This window comes from Corvus kubaryi, unplaced genomic scaffold (genome assembly GCF_017639235.1).
Source record: "Corvus kubaryi isolate FWS band 111438036 unplaced genomic scaffold, C.kubaryi_AGA036_p1.0 66, whole genome shotgun sequence".
Classification (NCBI taxonomy): Eukaryota; Metazoa; Chordata; class Aves; order Passeriformes; family Corvidae; genus Corvus; species Corvus kubaryi.
Genome location: NW_024582054.1, coordinates 12,941,760 through 12,962,404, shown reverse-complemented (window position 1 = coordinate 12,962,404; position 20,645 = coordinate 12,941,760). Strand labels below are relative to the sequence as shown.

General features: G+C 38.1%; 1 long non-coding RNA gene across 1 annotated transcript; it reads right to left on the bottom strand.

Moving 5' to 3' along the window:
* Nucleotides 1–6,437: 6,437 nt before the first annotated feature.
* Nucleotides 6,438–12,112, bottom strand: LOC121674103. Its single transcript, XR_006019451.1, has 4 exons — nucleotides 11,815–12,112; nucleotides 11,384–11,554; nucleotides 9,175–9,436; nucleotides 6,438–7,132 (listed from the first exon to the last, which is right to left on the bottom strand). It is a non-coding gene; the product is annotated as an uncharacterized LOC121674103 (long non-coding RNA).
* Between the last annotated feature and the right edge of the window lie 8,533 nt (nucleotides 12,113–20,645).

Genomic DNA, 20,645 nt, shown 5'->3' with positions numbered 1-20,645 from the left:
AAGAACTGTCTCTTCAGGAACAAAAGTTACCAGGAGCACTGCAAAGCTCTACTGGAGGATTTCAAAAGCATCCAAATCAAATTTAAGGTCTTGAATCTTTCCTTTGAAGTGCCTTTTGGTCTGGACCCAGGTTACGTAAAATATCTACTGGGATTTGGAAATATCACAAGTGCAAGGTTTCCTCTCTCAGGAAAACACTGCTGTCTCAGGAGCTGGTCCATTCTGTGGTGTAAACTGGGAACTGAGTACATCACTGACTTCCTTGCCTACTCTAAGGTCAAGGCAGGTTTTCATCTATTTTTACACACTTGTATAAAATCTATCCCAACAAAAATCCTATCAAAACAGGGCACCTTACTGAGCACATTACACTCCCTACAGAGAGGATCAGAGGACAAATATGCGACAGATGGCCGGTACAATGCTTAATGCACTGGTGAATGGTACTCAAATAGTGTGGTGATAAAGGCTGTAGAAGAGACAATATAGAGGAAAACAGGTAGAATGCAGGGTGCTGGGGTTATGAAATAAAGGACTGACAATGGGAAGGGTGAGTGCTGTGTGACCTCAGCATATAGAAGAGTACATGCAAAGGATTCAGCTAGCTCCACAACAAAAACGCACACTGTTGTTAGAAAGGTTTCAGTGACCTCTGTCGTATTATGTGTGTGTTTAACAGGTTTTACCTGAGAGGGTGACGTACTTGTTTTAGTGATCTCAAATAGGACTCTGCCCTCAGAGAAATCTTTTTTCCTCCATTCAGTACCTTATGTCTGTGATGTTGTCCATCTGGCAGGTAAGTGTTATTAAAGAGTAGCTGGTAAACTGGTAAGTTTGATGAATGCATGAGGTAAGTGTACGCTCAGCTGATAAGTAGTCTGATACAGACAATTTTACTTAAATATATTTAAAACATTTGGGGACTACTTGCAGTTTAAAACCATGGGGAAGGAAAAGGAAAGGGACAAAGAGAAATAGCTTTATGCTAATCTACATTTCATCTTATTTTCTATTCTGCAGTGAAACATGGGCTCTCCCTCTAGCTGAAATTGAAGATGGAGACAAGATTAAAACATGAAGGAGAAAAGGTCAAGAAGCTCAGTAATACAGTGTTGGGTAAATGAAGCCATGTTATTAGCTACCTCAAGCTTTTTTTTGAATGCAAAATATCTTTCCACATTACTGAATGTTGCTGGTTTTTGTAATAAATCTCTGGGCATTCTAAACCACCACTGTGTCCAGATAGTCAACACATATAGATCATGTTTATGTTAATCCTTGGACATTGGCTCTCTCCCTGCATTAATCATTACCTCTTTCCAAATTTAGTGGCTCCAGTTGCACCTTCTGTAGTCGAAGGTCAAAGTCGATAAAGCAGGTACAGGATTTAGGACTATGGAACCACCAGTTACTAGCAAAACTCTGCATTGACTTAAATGTGTATTCTGCTGTAATCCTGACCACCAGTTCCATATGATGGACTGTCTGTACTGTTTCCAGTTCAGATGTCAGCATTTGTTCTTGATGAAATCACTCCAGCCTTTTGCCACTGAACCCTTGTGTAAATTCCCCATCGATCAACCATTCACTTGATGCACATGTCCAAGATCAGCTGTGCATCCCAGCACCTGAACCCAAAGCTTGTGCTGCAGTACAGCCCCTGCATCCACACAGGCAATAAGAGCCAGAAAATCCCCTTCTTGTTTGTGTCATCTTAGGGATGCATAAATGGAAGAAGTAGAGAGGGTAATATTTGGATTTTTTTTTTTTTGTGATTATATATTTCACAACAAAATATCATGTTTTAAATTGTGAAGAGATGGCAAAAGAAGTGGTTTTCCGATTCCAAGCTCACTGAAGGCAACGGCAAGAACATACTGGGTTTAACAGGCTTCAGACTGGGCCATTGGTATTACTTGCTCCATTATCTTGTGTCCTCTCTGTGGATTTAAGTGATATTGCTATGATCTCCACTACATATTGCTTTGAACCTCTTACCCTACTGTTACAAAACAAATGTTCCTTTTGAACAAGGATATATTTGGAAAAGAAACTTGACATCAATTTCAGTTCCCCCTGTCCTTTTTTTGTGACTGATACAGCTTTATTGAAAAGAAACTAAAAGTTCCTGATGCGTTTGTTAATACAATATTTCTAAGGAAGACACAGACAGCTGACTGTATCATAAAAACTATGTATTTTAGAGGAAAAGTCTAATTAGATAAATACTAAACAAAACCAATTAGCCCACAGCAAAGATAGTTTGGTTATTGGTTCCTCCAATCTCACTGGCATTTATGTTGCTATAAAATCAGCACTGCAAGGAAACTAATGTAGAAACAATACTCATTATTATACCAGTATAATTAATATATTAATGTGTGATTATATCGCACATGAGAATTTATGAGAAATTAGTCAAAATGTTGTCCTTTGCCAATATGTATGCATAGTCTAAGTCTTACAATCTAATGCTAAATGGCAAACTGAAAAAACTCAGGTCTTTTGAGAAAATTTTTCTTAAAAAATTTTGGTCCAATAGAATAATTTTGTAGAAATATAACTGGTCTTCTTTTTTATCTTAAACTGTTTTCCCAAAGCCAAAATACTAACCTTTTCATGTAAAATAAGCTGCATTGAGGCACTATCACAATTTAGAAATATTTGCAGACATTTTTAGAACTCAAAGACCCAGTGACTAATAAGAAAGTGGGCAGAAAAAAGAATAGGTAAGAAAAATAGGATCAGTAATGAAGAATTGTCAAGGAAGAAATTAGACTAACAGAACAAACAAACAAAAAGTTTATCAAGGAAAAAGATATTTAGACAATGTAAAACACAATGGGTAAAGATAAAACTTCTTGTGAGAGAAATATCAATGGAACTTCCAGTTTAATGACGCTTGAGGAAAAATGTTTGTGTGGTCAAAACAACACATATGGACATTTTCAGAATAAAGTTTCTATTCCTCATGTAAGATGAAATCTGTTTTTGGAATTTTATTTTTCCTGTCTCAAGAAAAGGAAGGAGAGATTACATGAGATCCAAAGTATTGCAAACTTCTCACAAGCTCAAGTGTCAGTTCCCTCTGGTACTAATTAACTGTGACAATTAGGACAATCCATTTTAGCTGAAAGGGTGAAAACCGTGTAACTTCATACCCTTCTGAAATGAGAAAACTGTTTTTGTCCTGCCTTCCTAGGAAGCAGGAAGGACTCTGTGAAATGTTTGGGTTTTTTCCCCCCAGTGGGGAGATATTTGTTGTCAGCACTGCTCAGAATATCTGCTGCTTTTACTCTTCAGGTCCTGAACCTGATTGTTAGGACATCTCCTACCTCCTTGTGGAGCAAGAGCTTCTGTATTGACATTCATGCAGCCACTGACTCTTAACCTCCCTTTCCTTCAAAGACTTGCCTGTACGGTACAGTCACACACCTGCCCTGGTCACACACTACGTCCCTCCATGGAGAAGAGAGGAAGAAAGAGAAGCTTAGTTATAAACCTGAGTCTGGGCTAAGCTCATGAGGAGTCCCAATTTCTACGCACAGATAGTGAGAGCACAGATGGGAAGGGGCAGCAACGGGGCCTTACGGTAACGTCATCTTCCAGAAGCAGTCAGGCCTTCTTAAAACACAGTACAGTGACACTGCTAAATGTAACCCTCAGTTTTGAAATAGTGTTCTACATTAACTGGTAATTTGTTTGTTCCATGACATTTAACTTCTTCCTACTTTTTCCAGGACAAATGCTATTCTCAGGGATGGCTGCGTCAAAAGAAATGACAGTGAAAACATGTGCAACACCTTATGTGCATCTTTGTTGACCTGGCAAATCATAAAGCAGAAAAGAAATGTGGCCTACTTAACAGCACACTCTTAGTGTGCATGACACTAATGGTACACAGTATGTACCAGAAAACAGCTTTTCTTTTATGAGCTGGCCATGCTTAAGAAGGCAATAGTCACAAATCACAACTTTACAGTCTAAGTGGTAGTGGTAAAACAATGTCTTCAAATATGTGAGTCACATGTACTTGTACGCATGTATTTTTAACCCAAGAGAGCAAAATAATAAGCTGAGATAAACAGGATAAGGATAAAAATGTGGGTAAAACACAGGGCTCCCAAAACAGAATTCCAAGCAGCAGTGCTCACTTCTATTTCTAAACAGAGCACCGTGAATTTTATCAGGTGAATTAGATACAGAGGAGTTTCTTTGTTATTTAACCAAACTCCACGCAGCTGGAGGCAGCCCTTCACATTCAGAAAACTACCGAGGAGTTGATGGTGAGCAAAAGGAGGAGAAGAGAAAGAAGACCAGGTGAAGGGAATGGGGAAGGCAAATCAGGGTTCAGGCAAATCAGGGCTCAGGCTTAATCATCTGGAAGGGCTCTGTGAGAGACGCACAATGATGCTGATGACAACTGAAATACGTTTTAAACAAAGACATCTTTTGTGGCAGCTTACAGTCCTAGTCTTGCTCTGACCAGCACAAAATATCCTCATCAGCAATTCAAATTACACTGTCCTCCAGTCTTGAATATCCATTACAGTCTGGAAAATTGAAGTTGATCTCTGTTTCCACAGTAAAACACCTGTTTCTGCCAGATATGTCTGTAGTGGTGTGTTTTCGTAGTAACTAAAATTAAATCATGCACAAATAACAAAAGCAAGATTCTCAGCCCTTATATTTTAATGTTAAAGTTGTAATTAAATGAGAAAACCCTAAGCTAATGTAATTTCAAACCAGGAGACCTGGAAGGTGTCAATTTTGTTCAGAAATAAGATGATTTAATGACTTGAATTAAACAGAAAACTTCAAAATATTCAAATTTATTGTGAAAATGAGACGATGCCTGTGGCTGCCAACCAGCTGGATATAACATGCAGGCTGTCTGCCAGCAATCTGGTATTTTAACTAGAAATGTAGATTCCCTAGGTTTGTAGCAGCATTATTCATTCTCCTCTTCTTGGATACTCTTTGGCTTGACAGATCTCTTTCAGCAACATTCAGTATCAGGTACTACTACTTCTGTCTGCCTAGGGTTTTCACTAGAAAGAACATGTTGCCTCAGTCAGTAATTCAAATATTTCTCTGCAGAGCTTCAATAAGTGAAGGGATTTCTGCCTTAGGAGTTTTGCATGGCAAACTGCTGAAGCAGTTGTAGTATAGCACACTGAAGACACAGAAAATGACAGGGAAAAAGGTTGGTTTGCCTTCAGCAAACAATGGCCTGCAACTATTGCATAGTACTAGAGGTCAGGACCTTAAAATATGTTAAAATGCCTCATGTCAATTTCAAAAGAAATTAGATAACTCTACATTTCTGTATGGATCACAGGTCCAGCAGGTCCACGTTTAAGTGGAAAGCCACAAAAACATAATAATGATCTCCCTCTTGAGGACCTTTTCCTTAAGATTATTTTTATTGGATCCTAAACCTTTTAAGTTAAATTTTAAGAAAGTTCAAAATCCCTTAGGTTTAAATAATAAAATTGAATTTTGAAGTATAAATTTGAGAAGTCATTGTGGTACACGGACAATACAACTTATGAAAAGATGGTGGGAAAGACAGAACAAATATCAGACTCATTGATGGCAAATGAGGGCAAATACATGTCCTCATAAACCTTCAGAAAAATTTGTTATGATCAGAAACCCTCTCCAGGCAGAAATCTCACTATGGTTTTTTTTGCTCTGTACTTATTTTCTGAAAAATTTCATCTTGTTCCACTGTGATGTGGAGGATACTATTGAGTTTATGTATCATTATAACTTCAGCCAACCATGCTGCATAAACCTGAAAGACATTTTTAACTGGGATGTCACTTACACACAGATTTATCAAAACTGGACATGACATTTTCCTTACTACAGTAATTGCTCCTGCTATATCTTTGGGAATTTTCCTTAGTTCTCATTTGGAAGCACTCATTTGTGTTGTACCATCTCTCATTCTTAATATGATGAAATTAATTTTGAGTGACATAGCTCAAGGTTTTCTTTCCTCCAGAATTTGAATTCTGTTTGTAGTCGTGCAGCTTCGTCCCAAAGTGCTGAGCAGCAACTTGCCTCTGTAGAAAGGGAAGAGCATTAGAAATAACTGAAACATTGTCTACAGGAAATTTATATTTGGGACAGAAACGCCCTCAGCTCTCCAGTCTGCAAGTTCACAGTCTGGACTGCAGTCAGAGTAGGTACTCCAGGGTGTAAGTCAGCACATCAGCATGGAGGCTTATCCTAGGCTAGGGTGAGCTGCTGCCTGGAAATGCATGCTTCTCTTCATTGAACAGAAGAATGACTGTTCAGTGACTAATATCATTTTGAAGAGGACAAAACTAGATGTAATGAACCTTACCCCATGTGAGAATCACAGAACCATAGAATGGGTAAGATTGGAAGGGACCACAGGGGGTCATCTGGTTCAACCTCCCTGCTCAAGCAAGGTCATCCCAGAGCACAGGATTGTTTATTCCAAACAGTTCTTGAATATCTTCAGTAACGGAGACTCCAGAATCTCTCCGGACAATCTGTTACAGTGCTCAGTTACCCACACAATAAAGAAGTTCTTCCTCATATTCAGATGGAACTTCCTGTGCATTAATTTCTGCCTGTTGCCTCTTGTCCTGTTGTTTGGCATCATGAAGAACCTGGATCCATCCTCTCAGTGCCTTCCCTTCAGATATATGTATACATTGGCCAGGTTCCCTTTCAGTAACCTCTTCTTGAGGCTGAACAGGCCCAACTCTCTCAGCCTGTCCTCATAAGTGAGATGTTCCAGTCCCTTAATCAGCTTGGTAGCCCTCTCCTGGACCGACTCCAGAATCATCATGAACTCACAGCAAAATCTGACACTTAGCTGAGAGCATTTAGAAATTGTCTTATTACATTAACATGCTGTTGAAAGGTGCTATAACGTATATTCTTGGAAATATCACTGTAATTTAGGATGGATTAAAACAGAAGAACAAGTATCCAAGGATCTCAGTTTCACCCTCAGATCTACCACTTGTGATGCTTTCCTCAGCAAGTCCCTTAATCTCAATTCCACATTTCTAAACCATAATATATTCATCAGTCTTCATTCATGACTTTTGAAAGCTGTTCTGAGTTCTTTAGATCATGTAACATGCTACAAAAAGAGAAAGGGAAATAGTAAGTAATAATAATTGCTAGCAACTGGAAAGAACTTGCAATTATTTCTTTGACAGCCCAAACTGAGTTTCACTAAGAAAACTGCATTTAAAACCAAATAAAGTGTGTCTTTACATTAGTTCCTCCTCAAGCAGAGTTAGAGTTGTGTATAAGAGATTTCCAGGCCATTATGGCACAGCCTGGAGCAACTCTAATGACACTGTCTGCTTTGCTGGATTGTTTTTATACACACTTTTTCCAGTTACTTTCTAAAATGTCAGTTTCTCATGTAAATGAAGCATGATGTTGGAAAATCCAAAGGCTGTTTTGTGGGGGTGGAAAGGGAAAGAAGCTGGCAAGCAAATCAGACCCTGAATTACTTGCATCACTTATTGTGCAGGGTTGAGAAAGGAGCAGTAATTTATCAAAAGTACAGAAGAATCAAAGTAGTTTTTGATACAGCAAACATTTAGACCATTAATGACAAGTAGAAAACACAGAAACCAGCACTACCAGTACACAGAGTAGGGAGGTCTGTTTGATAGGCAAAGTGCACGTGTGTGTGCATGTATAACTCCGGATCATCTCCTCTCCAGGTGACATTCAAAGACTGTAAGCAAGATAATGAAAAGGATTGCTAAATGTGTTTGCTATTAAATTGATAATAAAAATAAATTTGTTTTAATCCTGACATATGTTGGCATTTTTTCCTTTAAAGATAAAAAAGATAGATCATTGTCCTAAAAAATCTCTGCATTAGAGGAAAACACTTAAAGCTTATATATTTGCAGTTTGCAACACTGATTCTCAAAATGTTTGCTTTTTCCATTGCTTTGTACAGAATCCATGTCATGAAAGTAAAAATACTCCAGAGAGGCCCCACCCATTCAGTTTTTAAAGTCTAAAGAAGAGATTTAAGGACACTTAGGCATCTCTTTTTTGCTGTAATGGGAACCAGGTGCATAAATGTCTTTCCAAGTGTAGCTTCTGATTTTGGCTCTGCAACTGACGACAGTTTTACTGGTCACAACAATGATACTGGCTTACACCTACTTTCAGAAACCCATATCCTTCCTGTTTAAAATAAACAAACAAACAAATGTGGATTAATTTAATGAACTTTTCTTGTCCTTTTAAATATTTCAGTTTGTTGCCAGCCTGTATGGTCCTGCATTGTTTTCAGAAGAATCTACTAAACCCAGTTTGCTGGCGCTCTATCTTGGCATTGTGGGAGACTGATCAAGGCTGTCATCACGGGTTATTACTTTCAGAAATCAAATGAGATGATTATACTTGAGAGCTATCACGCTTGAAGCAGCTGGAGAAGAGGCAGGGAGTAGACACCTTCCACTGAACATGCATTGTTTTCCTAAGACAGTGTAGCTTTACATTTTCCTTACTATATAGGAATATATAGGAAATATATACCATATATGAATGTAGGAAAATAGAACGGGCACCCAGAAAAATGTCAGTATTGCTCACTGGAACCAGGGGATGACAGCTAGTACTGGTGACACTTCTCATTTTCTACTTTTGGCAGCACTAAGAATTCAGAATGGAGAAAGTGTTGATGCATTTTATGCCCCTTTTATACATTTCAATCTACTCTAGTTAATGTTTATTGTTAGTGTAACAAAAACAGACACATATTTTTCAGCTGTACAATGATCACAGGACTGGTGAGAACAGAGTGAAAGATTGAAGACACAGATCCAGATAAGGGCCTAATTTCCTTCTAAACCACCTGAAGCTTCATATGTAAAGTATTTTGGTATACAGTGTATGGATACACAGAGAAATTAGAGACAATCTGACTAAACAAGGTGACAGAGAGTATCAGCCAGCTTTCAGTCAGCCATATGCATAAAACCTTTGAAATAGATCTAATGCCTATGTCCAAAAGCCTGTTTACTTTTGCATACAGTAGTAGTAGTAGGGAGAACCCTTTGCTGAGTTAAAAGTGTTAAGTACACAAACACTTAAGACCAGTGCATACAAGACAAAAGTTTTATTGCAACCCCCAAGCTATTTAATTACCTCCTTCCTGACATATTTGGAAAGATTAGCACTGGCTTAGGTGTCTTCTGAGTCATGATGCTGAAGGATACCATTCCCTGAGTCCTCCTTTCTTCATAACTTTCACATCTTTTTCTCTCAGATTCTGCAACACTCAGTTCCTCCTTTCTCACCTCCTCTGGCTTCTGTCCACAGTTAATCAAATCACGAATTCTCAGTCTTTCTCATATAGAGCTAGCTGCCATCTCTGTCCATCCAAGAAAATGTAAATTTCTTAACTTCTCTACAAAGAAGGAAAGACATAAAGATTTGAAAAGCAAAGTCAATCATTGAGGAGAAAGAAATGTCCAAGCAGTGAGAAGGAAAACAGGACCCCTGGACTAACACCAAGACTATGGTAAGGGTAGAAAAGGTGAAAGAAAAGTAAAGGTGAAAATTAAACCATAAAACCGAAACCTAGAAGGAAATACATATTAACGTGAGTCTTCCTTACCATTAACCTGTGATTATCAAGGTGGTGAAATATTTCTCTTTGCTTTTTCATATTTATGTTTCCTCTTACTTTTTACACTGTCACAGGAAACCAGTTTCAAGTTCACATCCGCTTTTACTTTAAGGCAATATGTTAGCAGCAAGGCTCTCAAAGACAGGTATATGATATGTTTTCACTGCAATACACTCTGCTTAAAGGGAAAGGCAGACATCTCACATATATTGAAATGTAAATATCTTCCCAAACGGATGATTCTCCCTGGAGTTAGATATTTCAGATTAGCTAATTATGAAATCTGCCTACATTGATGGATTTTAAGGGTGTGAGAACCTGACATTCCTTTCCAACACATATTTATGTCCGTCAGGTACCATATGACCATGTCATAAGCCTAACCCAGCTATCTGGGAAAGAAATTGTGACAAGCTCTATCTAATATGCTAGGAAGTCTTTAAATCCTATCCATTATGCTGAGCACAGTACATTGGTTGTGGCTGACGTGTCAGCTGCATTTATTTTCTCAGTACATTGTAACAATGCATTTAGGTTGTCACTCAATTTCTCTCCTCTCTAGAACAGCAACAGAAATTCAATGGAGATGTAATTATCACCACCACATTTCCTCTCATCAGGAGCATGATTGATTATATTTGTAGTTTTAATATGACCAGGGACATAAGTGGTGATTGAGATGGAAAGAGGAAGCCCTTTCATTTTGTGTACATAAAGGAAATGTGTGGCCCCAGATACACAATTATGGACATAAAACACCTTCTATCTGCAGAACACCTACATGGCTGAAAGAAGTCACTTCACCAGATGTTAAAAATCATGTTTCTCAAAGATGTTTGTCTCTAGAAAACATATCCTATTTTAGGCACTGCAAATTCTTCTTACACATATTTCCATTCAAAGTTTAGAGTTCCTGTGACCATAATGTTATCATTATAAAAGTTTCAGTAGTGCCCTTAGAGAGGATGCAAGGGATGGATGTAAAATATTTGGGTTTGTCATGGATACTTGGAATTTTAAACTTGATCCCAGATGAAAAATTTCAGTTATATAGGCTTCTAAATAATGGGCAATGTTTAATCTAGTTAAGTAATATTTTAGTATCTTGCTAACATACCATAAGAGTTACTCTAAAAAATTTGGAAATACAGTCTCAGTCACCATGATAATTTACATCCAGACATTAAGCGTGGAACTCTATTCATACCATTCAAAGCTCTTAGCGAAAGGGCAAGCAAGGTAAAATTATTTAATTTGTATTGAAGATGGAGTGCAGAGAGAAAAAAACAGGATAATAATTTTAATTTGAAATCTCCACAGCATTTGGTTCATGAGATGAAACACACATGCAGGATATTTGAAGCATGTATTATTCATCATTCAAGCAATATTTTAACCTTCCATAACTTAATTTCATGGAAATTAGAAATGTCTGCTCTAGAGGCTGAGATTGATCAAGTGTACAGTAATAATCTTTCCTCCAAACTCTCATTTTAACAACACCCTAAGAAATCTATTCCAGATTTGTTTGGGATGTAGAAAGAATCTATTCCTGATATCATAAGACTGCCTTTCTTGTTGCAGTTGAATGGAAGCTTCACTCAAATTTCAAAAGCATTTTAAAAACAGATTCTGCTTTTGCTTTTTACATCAGAACTCAGCTTTTTGTTAAAGGGAATTAACAACTTGCTGAAAGAAATAGTAAGACAGAACATGAATTGTTACCTTATTCACTCTTTCTTGCTGTGGTCTCACATACGCAAAATTCAGGGCATGTTTATCATTCATGTCAGGCCCTCGAGAGAGACAACTTGGGTGATTTTTACTTTTGTACTGATTGCCACCAGGAGCTCTTTGGGAAGTGAATTCTAAAGCTTTCCAATCAAACAGATTAACCTGTAGTGTTTAAAAGCAATAGGTTAGACAAGTGCCAGCCATTTGTCACTTCACTAAATCCTTCTTTCAAATGTATTAGCTAGGTGTCACCACCTCAAGAAAGAGAAGAAGGCATTTGTTTTTTTCATGGCTTTGTTCCTAGCAGTGTAAGAGGGGTTTGCCTCACTGAGATCCAGGTGTCAGTCTCAACCTTGAGAGAACTAGCTAGTTCATTGCAAAAAATCACGGCCTCGCCCTCAGGGAAGCAAGGCAGTACATACCTGCTACACGGCAACAGCTGCTCCAAGCAGGACATCAAACACACGGTGTGCCACAGAGACTGGATGTGAAGGTGCTTGTGCTCGAGTGACTCTTCCGTAAACTGCCAGCTCTCTCTCATTTGCGCCTCTCTCACGGCAATTCAGCCTCCACATCTACCCGTTTTAGTTCAGCACAGCTTGTCCTGCTGAAAAAGCTCATAACAGTTATTCTAGATTACAGTATCTTGGTTAACTCTAACGCAGGCTGTATTTCTTTTTTAAATACAGTGCTTTCTGTAAAGTGTCCAAAAATCCATTATTCTTCCACATACAAATGATCTCTACCTGTACTGTCCCCCCCATTACTACTGCAGGTGGATGGCATGGTACAGACACAGACACACAGCCCTGCAGTTTGTGATGTACAGCTGTGTCTGCTTCCAGTCCTCGCTCTCGCAACCCATGCATAAAGATCAAAAATGCTGCAGTGATATATGTAGACATATGGGTCATAACTGGAAATAAGAAATCTCTGAATCTTTTGCTAGCAGAGGACACTAGATTGTTATTAATAGCTTCCCAATGCTCTCATTTAACAACTGTTGCACATACACAGTTTTGCAGTTAAAAAATAAGTTCTTGATCATTGTGTTTGGACATAAAAATAAATATTCATGTAATGTAGAAAATTCCTATTTACTTGCTAAGAGATTTTGCTTCATCTAGTAGCAAAAATATTGTGCCATTTTCCAGGAAAGACAGACATCTCCTAGCTGGAGGGTATGAAGAGAAGGACATTATTTGCTTTGAGCTGGCTATGACTGCCTGTAACAACAAACCTAGAACTGCAGTGTAATTTCTGTCTCTTGCGTGTCATCATGCTTTCTTTGGGCAATCTAGAAAAATATGTCTCGACCGGGCATAAACATTCATCATTTACCATTGTGTTAAGTTTGATAGCAAATAGTATGACACCTTTTAACTAAAACACCATTGTAAACCATACAGATTCACATTCACCACAGGAACTACACCTTTTATTCCTAAAAAAGCATCAGCTTTACATATGTGTACACTGGACAGTAGATTGCAAAATCCAACAGGATTTGCATGTAACATGCCTAGGTGCATATACAGAATTCCAGAGCTCTATTGTTGTCAGAAACAACATGGGTTAATGGGAGAGAAAAACTGGGTCCTAGGTGTGCCCCATTAACAGGGAAGTTTGTAATGAAACCGTGGATCAGTTCAAGCTCTGGAACTGTAAGGCCTTGTCTGCATGACCCAGCATGCTCAAAATAAACTCTAAAATCTGTTTTTGACAGAAATAAACACAACTATAAAGGGAAAATAAAAAATGGTGTAAATGGGGACAAAAGAAAGTGACTGGGTTCCCAGAGAGTAAAATCAAAGCCAAAGTATTTCAAATTTTCTTCTTCATTTGCATTTTTTGGGTTTGCAGATTCTGGTAATGAGAATTGCAGAAACATGAGCAGGACCTATACAGGATTATAAACCTGCAAAATGCAAACGCTAGCCATAGAAATAAAACTTGTGCCACCTGAGTCCAAGAGCTGCCAGTGTTGTATTTAAAAAAAAGAGAGCAAAAGTCCTCACTCATCTGCAAAATATTCTAGAAATTTTTTAGCAACATGTTAAAAACTTTGTTTTAATAAACATCACCCTTAAAACCTACTTTAAATAAAGGTTTCTGCTTGTGGTCACCCTTAAAATCTGCTTTAAATAAAGGTTGCTGCTTGTGGCTCTGGTTGTGCCTAGCAATATATGGAGCATATTCATTTTCCAGCATACCTTGTGGCTTAATACAGCGAAGACTACATTAGTGCTGGTTGTCATGACATTTCTCTCTGCAGCATGAAAATGTTTTCATTCTAGCATCACAGCTATTATTGAAATAACATAATTTCCAGGTTACATGAACTCTCTTCTTGCTTAGGATAATAGGTTGATGAGGCATTTCTATGAAGAACAGTGTTTTATTATTAGCAGTAAAAATGCATAGGTCTTCACAACAGACTTCATTGCAACTTGTGCATGACTCTGCTTTATTTTTCTGTTCTGATGCTGATGAGAAGCAGCAGTTGTGCTGTGGTAACATTTTACTCTCATAACAGCATCTGCAGTGCTTGGCCATCAGAGAGTAGTGGCAAACCCCAGTGGTGACATCTGAAACACTCATCCTGTGACTCTTCCCTCCTTGGCAACAGCCTCTGTTCTCTGTGCCTAATGTCTGCACCCCTTGCTGGGTTTCTGTAGGGCACAGCTGATTCCAAGGCAAATTTACTTTTTTAATAAAAGTGAAATTCCCAGCCAGCATAACAGTGAAGGCAGTGGATTGCTCTGAAGCAAAACATGAGGCAAAATGGACACAGAGTGGCTGGTTCAGCACCTGGGAAGGCTTCTGTCCTTCTCTGTTGACCACAGAAGATGTCTATGATGATTCCATTCTTCTGTTGGCTGCCTCAGACAAACACCCAGAGCCCTCATAGCATCTTTCTCACAGGTGCCTGTGCTATGCTGTTCTACTCCAATCACAGATGTTGTGGCACACCACACCTTGGTCATGTAAGACCTTGAAAACCTCTTGCAGCAAAAGATGAAAAAAACACTATTTTGTAGTACACCTGGGAAAGATATTCCAGGAAAACAATTAAATTTTAAATCATTGAATAGCTACTATGAACCCTTCCCAGGTGACCAGGTGCTAGTTTGTCATTCTGAAAAAAATCTTGAAGTTAGTGTGAGTGAAAGCATGTATGGTATAGACCACAAGAAGCAAACATAGTTTGCTGATCCATGGTTTGTCAAGAACAAGTAGCAAATCAAATCATATTTCTGGTCATTCTTTTTTTTCATCAGAAGCTAGGACATGCAATGCTTCCTGTGTTTACTTTTGCTATTTCTGACTGTAGTGTGCCAGATTTTTCTGTTCCCCATATTAAAGATATAATTAAACGGCAAAAAGATAATCCCAGTCTAAAACTCAGTAGCCAATAAATTTAAATTGACAAGGAAAAGTCATTAAATTTTAGGTACTGCATGTTAATCAACCCTGAAACTTACTTTGGGATGGAAATATTGCAAAAAAGTGTGTTTAGGAACTTCAAATGAAGATCAAGCATCCTCTGAAGGCAATTCTGAATAATATTGTTCATCTTGAATGGGAAAATTCATATAAGTAATGTTTTCTTCATAAGAACATTTTTTGAGAAAAAAAATGGTCAATGCACACAATTATGTGTTTGCATGATTATATACTTATATAGGCTGATCAGCTAAGTGAATTTGAAGGGAAAAACACTGCAATGTGCTTAAGGATATGAAACAAAAATTACAATTACTGATTTAGAGGTAGTGAATATATGAAGTGAGTTTTACTGAGAAATTTACACACGATTTTCCTATAAATTATTCTGAATGTTGGTCAAATGCTTACGAACTATTCATGGACTGTTTTGAGCAATGTAAGAATATGATATCTAAGACGCTTTTTATTACCGGTATCTCATGGTGTCTCATGCAGTATTCAGATAAATTACTTTCAATTTATACAATATGCTATACTGTTTGTTTAAAGCCAGTATGAACATGCTACTTGGTTTTACTTCAGAGAAATTGCTTAGTCTTACAAATTTGCACTAGTTTTTCCTATCTCCTCCCTTTAATTGTCAAACTAGAGCAATCCAAGTGTCCTATAAAGATATAGAAACTACCACAATGGAGTTAAAGATACATTATATATATTTCAGGCTGTGGGAGATGCTCAGATAAAGGTTGTCCAAAGAGTGGGTTTGCATCAGTCAGGCGGTGGGAAAGGTTTGGCAGAAAAGCAGCCATTTGGCTTGGGCAAGTCATCTCATTCATGCTACAAATTTTCTGCCTCGTTAATTACAGCAGTCTGCAATGAGAAGTAAACATGGTTTTTCAATATGAAACGGACATTTTCTGATGGTCTTCTCTAGAGAATGGAGACCCAGCAAGCCTGAATCAGGTTTTTTGTCTCTGCCTTTTATTACTGGCTCCTCTAATGAAAAGCAGGAAAATTTTCTGCAGAATTGGGAACCTTGGAAATCTTTCTAGTTGTAACTGGCCTTCTGGGCTTCCTGCCATGTAATTCTGGAAGCCCATTTGTACTGGAAGGAAGCTGGAAACAGGGTTTCCAGCCCAGAGATAATCCACCAGCCTTTCCCTATTTGTTTAAAAAATTATTTTGCTAATGTTTTGTGAAGAACCAGGCTAGGATTGCTATTACACAGGAAAATTTGAATCAGAAATAGGAAGGTTTCTGTTTGACTCATTTTGTGAGACAGTAGGCTGCTTGGCAGGGTGGTAGGGAGGATACGTTTGGTTCACAGCTAGTTGCATCCACTTTGAGACAGGGATACGTAAAATCAGCAGCAAACAGACGTTTGTAGTTGTAGAAATGTCCCTACTGAGGCTTACCATGTTTAGCTGTGTTGGTTAAGAAGTTGATACCCTTCCTGAAACTGATATTGTCAGAACCTTCTTAGATACGACCCCATTTGCCACATGACACATGTAAACCTGTGAGTCTGTGTGATTTCTGAGACCTGTGATGTGACACTTGTTTAAAATGAAGAATATACTGACTCAAGTGTAGTCTTTTTGTAAGCTCATTCACTCCATGCTTACCACTAGAGAAGGCATTAAAAGAATTACATAGACCAAACATAAAAAAACATGCTGTAGCAGTTATATTTTCTGTTATGGAAGAGTTTACAGGAAGCATATGAAGCTTGGAAGAGTCTTCAGAGGAAGAGAAGAGATGAAAACTGTCAACCAATTTAGGTGAACATCAAGGGAATAATACGTTGCACAGGAAAACTAGTCCACAGATTGCACTGTACAAGAAACTCTCCATGCAGGAATAAAAAATTAACTCTGTCCAACAAGTCCAAATCTTGGCAACAAACTTAGAACCTGAGGGTGAAAAATAATGGCAAACAATTGGAACAAATGGAAAAGTTGCATTCCACTGGAACATGCTGTCTGGAGATGTTGTAAATGCTCCATCCTTGGAAACATTCAACATCAGGTTTGACAGGGCCCTACCATTGCAGGGGGATTGGACTAGATAACCATTAAATGTCCCATCCAACCTAACTCTTCTATGATTTTCTTCTCCTTTTCCTCATCTTCACTGCATTCTGGTCAAAGTGGTTTTTTCCACAACTTATACACTTGTGCCTCGAGTGATGGAACACCATTTGGTTTGAAGATATCTGCAATGAATTACCAGAAAACCTAATTTTTATCTGGGAGCACAGGTTTGAGGAGAGACTGAATTTTAAAAATACCATTCCATAGGTAAATGAAATGCCATTCAAATGCAGGTAGGTACTTTAAACTGAGTTGATATGACATATTTAATTTTTAACTTTAAAAAATCCTGATTAATGTGAAATCGGTTTCTTCTAAAATGTATCAAATTTTTAAAACCTGAATGGTCATAGAATGTAAAAAAACTATATTACGCTTAGGAAACACTGAGGGGTATTGTTATTAAATGCTGTAAATATCTCAAGGTTTAAACAACAGGGAGAGAGAACAGCTACTGAGCTAGCAAAAACAAGCCAGAATTGAAACCAGAGCAAATAAACTGTCCCAGATAAATGAAAGCTGTAAATCAGAGGAAAGTGTGAGATGTTGTTTCCAATAACTGCAGTAAGAAATACAGCTCCTCTAAAAATGCAATGGTATACATGAAAAAACATTTGTTGTTTATGATAGAATAATAGAACAGCACAGGCTGTAAGGGATCTCAAAAGATCATCTGGTTTCCAACATTTTTTGGAAAAGGGTGAGTAAATTATATTATCTGAGATGCTGTCCAATCTTGAAAACCTCCAGTGGTTGGACTGTACGAAGTCTCTAGGAAAATTGTTACAATGAATGACTGTCCCCACTATAAAAAAAAAAATTCTTTCTTAAATCAAGATGAAATGGCACTAAAGAACCTTATGATGTCAAAGCACTTGACAAATAAAGATTTCGTGTATCACAGACAAAGCTGGCTCCCTCTTTCTCTCTTTCCTAATGAAAAAAATAATTGCGTGAGTAAAATTTTGTTCCCAAGAAAACTGGGGTTTTTTGGAAGCCGTATTTCTTGCTGGAAAAACCCATTCTTGTATGTCTTTACCTATCCACCATGCATCTAAGTCTTTGAGACAGCTTCAAAAGGGCCAGCACAACACTGAACTCCCTGTCTCTAATCCTTATCTGTAAAATGCAGCTAGTGAATCTTTCATTCTACTCCCCTGACCTTTTCATGGGTTGTCAAGGTGGATTAAGATATATTTTAGGTATCTATTTCCTGATGTGTTCAATCTGAGTTCAATATCAAAATACACCTGAATCCCTGGCTTGGGTTCTTACAGCTGCTGCCTAGTGGATATTTTTATAGTAACTAATACAATGAAACTAACTTTGCTGAGATTTCTATTTTATAGTGAATAACTATTTGGGCTTCCCAGAAAAAATACCTCTTTCCTAATTAAGTTTAGAACTATTTATAGATTAGAAGAGTATTTCCAAATATCTGAAGTTAAAAAAAAAAACCCAAAACAAGAGGGAGGAGAAAAAAGATGGCGTTCACCAGCTGACATCACAAATTTCAGAGACTTCCTAGAAATAACAATCCTGAACAAAATCCCAATGTGATCACACAATGCTTGTTACTTTATCGTCAATTCTTACACCTGTTTTCTGAACCTTGTAGCTTTGCATTCATGTGTTGCAGCTTCATTGCCTCAAATACTCTGTACAAACTCACAGAACTGAGGAAAACTGAACCCTGGCAATGTTTAGTAAGCTGTTACTGGTTTTGCTAAGCAAGTCACCCTGCTTAGTGCCTTTTTCCCTGTAGAGGTAGATGTACTTGTGTATGTCTGATTTCTTTTGTGTATGTCTGTTTCTCTTAGAACAAGCTGCTCAGGTAATGTCACTGCTACTAAAAAATGTCAAGGACATACTTACATCCCAGTTGAAATTCACCTCATTAAAATGAGTGATTGGCTCATTTTTGAGCAAACTGCATAATTAACTGCCTCTGTGTAAAGCCCTCACTCTTCTCTCTTAAGAATCACATTCCTCTTAGTGCCCAAAACATAGATCTCAACTGCTGTAAAGGTGACTACACTTCAGACAAATATTGGCTAACCCTGACTTCTTGCTGGCAGGTTTCCATCTCCATAATAAAGTTCCCTCATCAAGGACTTGTAAGCACTTAATTTTGAACTGTATATAGACATCTGACTGTTCCACTATTAAAAAGAAAAAAGAAATAGCAACCCTAGAGGGTAGGATAATTCAATTATACATTTAACCTCATGTGAAGAAAACTTCTGAAGTTTTCTCTCAAAACTAGAGAAAAATGCTGCAAATTTGATTTTGAATTTCCTGACATCAGAATAAGTCAAAGCACTTTTGTTGTCCTGAAGAGGATAGGACATGAAAGTTATTTGACAAGTTATGGCAAATCAGCACTTAGGATACATGTCCCACACTTAGAGATAAAACACAACTGATTTAAAGAGAGCCCTGGAGACTACAGCAGTAATTCCCAGATGCCGCACAAGCCAGTCTAGGACACTAACAACCAAGAGGTCTCTGCTACCTTAGAGCCTTTACACACTACCCAGCAGGCAGGTCTGAAGACGAACTCTCCTTTTATTGCTGCAAAATCCAGAGGGCCCAGACACAGCCTATGCAATGGGGCAACAACCAACATGCTGGAAAAATTCACTTTGTGCCCTGAAGGACTGCACTTAGTAAAACTATGCCACAGCTTGTGACTGATAACAGTCACGTAATGAGGCCCCATCCTTCATGGAAAGGCAGTGAGCAATCCCCTCCAGCAGGCAGTTTAGTGTAGAAGCAGGTGCTTATCCTTCCCCATGCAGTGCATTTCAATTGCAGTTCAGTAATAAAAAAGCTTTAGAAGGAAGGAATTTTTTTCCAGGATATTCACCTCTATTTTTGCTTAAAATTTCCTAGTGAAATACAACACTTTCAGACACAGCCCTTAACAATGTCAGAAGTGATGCATTGTGCTCTGTCACACTGGAAAGAGGAGCTTCTTAAGAGCAGATAGCTATTCAGCTATTAGCTGATCAGCTATTAATTCTAGGTGGATAACACCCATTGCCGTATGGACTGTACAAATATTTCCTAAACCTTTTGATTGTTTGACATTGAGGTGAATTTAGCCAATTTAGTAGTGAGCAACTGAGTTTCACAGATGACATTTTTTCAGCCCTTGCTGGGCTGCTTGTTCACCTGCAAGATATGGAGGGGGACATTTGTGGAGGCTGGGTATTATTTGCAAAGTGCCCAGTAAAACAAAACCTTTCTCTGCGATTGTGAGTAATAAACACTGACAAAAATTAAAGATTAAGTCTCAAGCTGGGTTGCTGAATAACTACACTTATAGCTGCATGAAAACCAGAGTGCAGCCACACAGAATCCCTGCCAGGAGGTGAAGAATCACACAAAACCCTTCTTTTATCCCCTTTTAAAACCAATTGATTTTCAGACTTCAGCATTTCAAAAAGCACAGCATCTCTTGGGAATACCTACCATGATTCCTGACACAACTCCACTGACTAGCAATATTGACAACTTAGAACAAAAGAAAAATGAGAAAAATGAGAGGATATTTAAATTAGGAAGGGCCTAGTGGGGCATGTAATTGGAAGAAAACCTTTTGTGAATCTCCACTGCACCAGTGGCAGGAAGGGGCACTGCTTTAAGGTTTTACATGAATAAGACAAAACAACTTCATAATTGTCAGAACTATGCTGGGTTAAAAG